Genomic DNA, 6,000 nt, shown 5'->3' on the forward strand with positions numbered 1-6,000 from the left:
TAATCTTCTCCCATAGAATTCAGCTAACTCACCGCCAACTTTTTTTTGGTAGCCTTTTCCTTTTTTGACAACAATATTTTTCTTTATTTAATCTTCTCCCATAGAATTCAGCTTAATTGCACGAATCCATGTAGGAAAAGAATAAGCCAGTTATTCCTATAAAAGATGATATTGTTCCACATTGTTCATTGTTCTCTAAAGGTTTTGGTGTAGAACGAAGTAATTTTCTCCAAATCCGTTTTTCGTAATTGAGTAAGTTCCCGTTTTTCGAAATTGAGTAATGCTTTAGGGTCATGTATATGAATTGGAGAGAAAAACAATGACATCTTAACTTTTATTGTAATTATTTTTGTGTCGTACTTCTTTATTTTTCGGCGTAGTTTTTAGTTTTAGATATCAAAGTCTTTTACATTGACGTAGTATTATGTTTAAATTGTATATCTTTAGAGATTATTGGTTTGTGTTATTTCAACTAATGTTAGTGTAAGAATATTAATTTTCAGGTATTACATAATATTTTGCAGCTTTTATTTATATATTACAGGTATTTCGCGCAGTTTAATGGAATCGGATTTGGACACACGTGCCAAAAGTAATAAACAAATTAATTCAAGTCAATACACAAGAAACACACGAGAAAAAAATCTAAGAAACACGCAACATAAGTTTCACATATTGACTATATGAGACCAAATATTTCTCCTCCTTCATACGGTTAAAAGACACAAAACGAAGCAAATTTTCATGATTCAATCTATTAAGTCTTCTCATGTGCATGAAAGTCTTCCTTGTCTATTTTCTCCATTTAATTAAGAAAAGTATAGTGATAAGAAAATGAATTAGCTAATAGTAGCAATCTTTTGTATCATAAGGTGCATGACATTAACACTTTCCTAGTAATCAGTATATTCACAAATTTTATGTTAGTTATTACGCACGCCTATTGTTACACGTGCGAGGCACGTACACAGAGACTAATACTATATTAAAAGCACGAAGACCCTTAGTGAAATGTCGTTCGCCTTTTTTACCCATTTAAAATAGAGTTTACACTGGACAAAATAGTCATTTGATTATTTTTCTAATATTTAGGAATAGTCATTTAATTATTTTCATTATATTTAAGAATAGTCATTTAATTATTCTCCTAATATTTAAAACTTTAATTTTTCTAACTCCTTCCGATTCTGGAAATGTAGACGCTCATTATGATTTAGTTATAAGCAAATTGAAATGGAAAAACTATGCATAACTTACGTCTCTAATTTGCAATTAAAACAATATCCTCCTTTATTTAGGAGTTAATAGCTTTTTGGCAATTAACTATTTTCTAAATATTTGATTTAGGTTAGAGATCCTTATATTAAGAAATCTAAATTACAAATCTCTTGCTTAATATTTTTAAAACGTTAAAATTAACTAAGATTTTAAGGACAATTTCATAAAGGTATGTAATTGTAGATTCTGTGTTTGCAAAGGTGAAGAAGTGTTTGATTAAAGGGTAATGGACATACCTCTGTATGCGAGACAATCAACATATTTTTTTTAATAAAAAGTCTTTCTCTGCTATCCTTTGTATTATTACTTAAATAATTTAATCTTGTAGAGTTAATTGATTTTAATTTCATGACAAGATATAAATCTATAATCTAAGTAGGAAACTATAACTAATTCGTTGACACGCCTTTGATTTTATTATTGTTAGTTAAAACATTTATAGCCGATCATAAATTTAAATCCAATTAATTCAATACAATTAAATTAAATTATCTTAGTAAAAGTAAAAATAAAATAAAATGACTTTTTGTGAAAAATTGTGTTTGATTCTCTACGTATCCAATAGTATGTCCATTACCCTTTAATTAAATATATATTTTATAAAATTTATGTACCAAAATATAAAAACACATTCTAATAAATACTAATTATCATTCACTATTATGATATTCTTTAACTCAATAGCAAATGTTAGAAATACTTTCAAAATGATATTTAACAATTGCATGTTAGATATACATAATTTAATAATGTTATTATAATTTTTAAAAGTTTTATACTTTTTGATATGGGGACACGCGCTTCTAAAACTAGTTTGTTTAACAGTAGGAAAGTATAGAGAAGCAACAAGAGTTAAAATAGGCTTTCGTATGCAATATTAAGTATTAGTAGAATACGTTCTACTAATACTTACAATAAGTTTTCTTTTAAAGTTAACTTCTACCTATAAACAAAACCAGATTAATCTCCAACTAATTTCATTCTGCCCTATTTCAAATCATGGTGTGACATTAAATTGAAGGGGAAAAAGGAAAGAAAGGGGTTTATATATTTGTACATAAAATTATTATATGGATAGGCATCTTAATTATACTTGAAATAAACAACATTCAGTAGCAATAAAATGTTTCGGAGAGAATATAAGAGGGATAGATTAAGCACTGGATTTCCCTCATCGGCTGGCACAAAGAAAAAAAAGGAGTTGGAGGGGGTATAGAAGCATGGCAAGGAGCTACATGAAACATACTTACCTGGACGGGGTCAATGGGTTATCAATAAGACCCATGGCCTAGGTTGGTGACTTCCATTGCACTTTGGAGGGATGCCCGCCTAAGATTGATCCAAGTGGTCGAGCCTATGTCATAATTTGTGGTAGTGGAGGCCTGCGTTCGCGCGGCCCCTACCCAATTCTAAACCTAAAATTTTTTAGTCATTTGGTTTTATTTTGTCTAATGGCCTGAAATTCCCACAATGAGTTTTTTTTTTGCTACACGAAAGAAAGCTATCTTAATATAACTATAAAGGATGCAACTCAAACAACCTGCAACTGCTCTGTTTTCTGCAATTCAATCACAAGAAAGACAAAACCTTCATTGGAAGTTCAAAATATTTAGTCGAACACATTCTATGCAACATTCTACTCAGCTTTCTCGATTCCTATTCCGGATACAACCAAATTCGGATGGACCCGGGCGACCAAGAATAGACTTTCTTTATCGCTAAATTTGGCGCCTACTATTATAATGTAATGCCATTTGGATTAAAGAACGCTGGTTCCACCTATAAATGCATAGTAAATCAGATGTTCGAAGAACAAATAGGAAATTCAATGGAAGTTTATATTGACGACATGTTAGTTAAGTCCCTGCGAGCAGAGGACCATTTAAAACATTTGTAGGAAACCTTCGACGTATTGAAAAAATATAATATGAAGCTAAATCCGGAGAAGTGCGCATTCAGGGTCGAATCGGGAAATTTTCTCGGATTCATGGTATCCAATCGGGGGATCGAGATTAATCTGACAAGATCAAGGCCATAGAAGACATCATCGTGGTGGACAGCGTCAAGGTCGTTCAGAGGCTGACCTGGTGTATAGTCGCCCTGCGCCGGTTCATATCAAGGTCCTCGGACAAAAGCCATCGGTTCTTCTCACTGTTGAAAAACAAGAATAATTTTTCCTGGACCCTGGAATTCCAATAAGCTTTGGAAGAACTCAAACGATACCTTTCGAGTCCGCCACTGCTCCACACTCTGAAGACGGATGAGCAACTGTACCTCTACTTGGCAGTGTCCGAGGTGGCAGTAAGTGGATTTTTGGTCCTGGTAGAGGAAAGTACGTAATTTCCTATTTACTATGTCAGTAAAACTCTAGGTGAGGCTGAAACAAGGTATCCTCACCTGAAAAAATTGGCGCTCGCTTTGCTAAGCGCCTCCAGAAAACTAAAACCGTACTTTCAATGTCACCCTATATATGTCGTAACCTTTTACCCACTGAGGAACATCATGCACAAGCCCGAGCTCTCGGGCCTATTGGCCAAATGAGCATATCGAGTATTGACCCCGAACTGCCATAAAATCTCAAATTTTGGATGACTTTGTGGCCGACTTTACGCCGGCCTTAGTGCCCGAAGTTAAAAGAGAATTATTGTTAGCCTCGGGGGCTACCTCGAGAATTTGGACCCATTTTACGAACGACGCCTGTTATAGCTATCAACTCTCAATTACCCACTCAATACCTCTCGGTCAGAGTTGTTTTGTCCAATTTAGCTCCAACATCCAGCATTCCTACAATTTTACACATTTCATTAGTTTCGGGAACATAATTCAATGCTTTTAGACTAAAACAAAAGCTAAAAGGCGCTAATAAGTAGTCAAAATCCCCACTTATCAGCGCCTCAAACACAAAAGGGTCCAAGCTCGGCATCGTGCTGAAGCCTCCTACGGGTAATATAGTTAGGCAGTCTATTAGAACTGTGAAATTGACTAAAATGAGGTAGAGTATGAGGCCATGATTGCAGGTCTCAAATTGGCTAAAAGCCTTGGTGTAACGACCTGGCCGATCGTTTTGAGCTCTAGTACAATGTTCAGCAGTTTGAGATCTTGATTAGCTTCACTTCGGGTATTATGACTTGTACGTGTGGTCGGAATTGAACTTCGGGAAGTTCGGAGTTGATTGGAAAGAAAAATCTAAATACGGAAGCTTTAAGTTGGAAGAATTGGCTAAGGTTTGACTTTTTGAGTAAACGACCTCGGAATTGAGATTTCAAGGTTCCAATAGGTTCGTATGATTATTCGAACTTGGATGTATTTTCGGGTTGAGTATCGGATCACCCTGGAGCATTTCGGCATTTATTATGGAAAGTTAACATTTTGAAAGTTTAAGAATTTCATAAGTATGGTTTGAAGTGGATTTTTATATTATCAATGTCTGTTTGGGGTTTCGAGCTTTGGAGTAGATTTGCTATATCAATTATGACTTGTGTGTAAAATTTGAGGCCAATCGGACTTGATTAGATAGACTTCGGCGACGAATGTAGAACTTTGAAGTTCTAAAGTTCATTAAGCTTGAATTGGGGAGCGATTCGTGGTTTTAGCATTTTTTGATGTGATTTGAAGGCTCGACTAAGTTCGTATTGTATTTTGGGACATGTTAGTATATTTGGTTAAGGTCCCAAGGGCCTCCGGGTGATTTCTGGATGGTTAACGGATTAATTTTTGGACTTGAGAAATGCTGAAGCTGGGCAGCAGTTGGTGTGATCGCTTCTGCGGTGTCTTGGTCACTGAAGCGGGGTCGAGCTCACAGAAGCGAAATGGAAAGGGCCAAGGCATTGGCCGCAGATGCGAAGAAATTTCCGCACCTGCGGAATCGCAGAAGCAAGAATGAAGACGCTGAAGCGGCTGGTCCATAGATGCGCGATTGGCCATCGCAGAAGCGCCTGCGCAGAAGCGAAAATGCTTCCACAGATGCAAGATCTCAGCCGGGCAGTGTACTTCACAGATGCGCATCTTGGGTCGTAAAAGCGAGGCTGCAGATGCACAAATATGTCCGCAAAAGTGGAAACTGGGCAGAACATAAGGGGATCGAACTTGGTCATTTCGTCATTTTCATTTGTGATTTTTGGAGCTCGGTTCTTGGGCGACTCTGAAGAGTTTTCATCATGTAACACAAGATAAGTAATTTTCCACTTGTAGTGAGATTAATGTAAGGTTTATATGTGAATTCAGGGGGGAAATTTAGGAAAATTTTGGAATTTTGGTAGAAAATCTAGAATTTGATATTTTTGGATTTTGACCCCAAAATAGAACATGGAATTGAGAATAAATTATATATGTAAGTTCGTGGTGTTATGGGTAAAGATTATCTTCAAAATATTTTGGAATCCGGGCAAGTGGTCCCGGGGGTTGGCTTCGTCGACTTTTCGAGCGGAGTTGAGAATTGTTTAAATTGATTAATTATGGGTATTAGAGTATCTTTTGATTGGTTTGCACGTTGTTTGAATAGTTTTGGATCGACGAGCTTTGGTTTGAGGTGTTAGAGAGGCTTTGGAGCCAGTTTTGGAACTTCGGAGCGAGGTAAGTCTCCTGTCTAACCTTATGAGGGGGAAACTACTCCCTAGGTGATATTTATTGTTATGTGCAACTAGTTGTGGGTGCTACGTACGCACGAGGTGACGAGAGTCCGTATGTAGCAAAAGCATGTTTATGTACTGGTAGACTTAGGAT

At 36.0% G+C, this 6,000-nt stretch overlaps 1 non-coding gene across 1 annotated transcript; it reads left to right on the top strand.

The window, feature by feature from the left end:
• Nucleotides 1-2,520: 2,520 nt before the first annotated feature.
• Nucleotides 2,521-2,681, top strand: LOC142177900 (U1 spliceosomal RNA). The gene has a single exon (XR_012706434.1). It is a non-coding gene; the product is annotated as a U1 spliceosomal RNA (small nuclear RNA).
• Nucleotides 2,682-6,000: the final 3,319 nt, after the last annotated feature.

This window comes from Nicotiana tabacum, chromosome 23 (genome assembly GCF_000715075.1).
Source record: "Nicotiana tabacum cultivar K326 chromosome 23, ASM71507v2, whole genome shotgun sequence".
Classification (NCBI taxonomy): Eukaryota; Viridiplantae; Streptophyta; class Magnoliopsida; order Solanales; family Solanaceae; genus Nicotiana; species Nicotiana tabacum.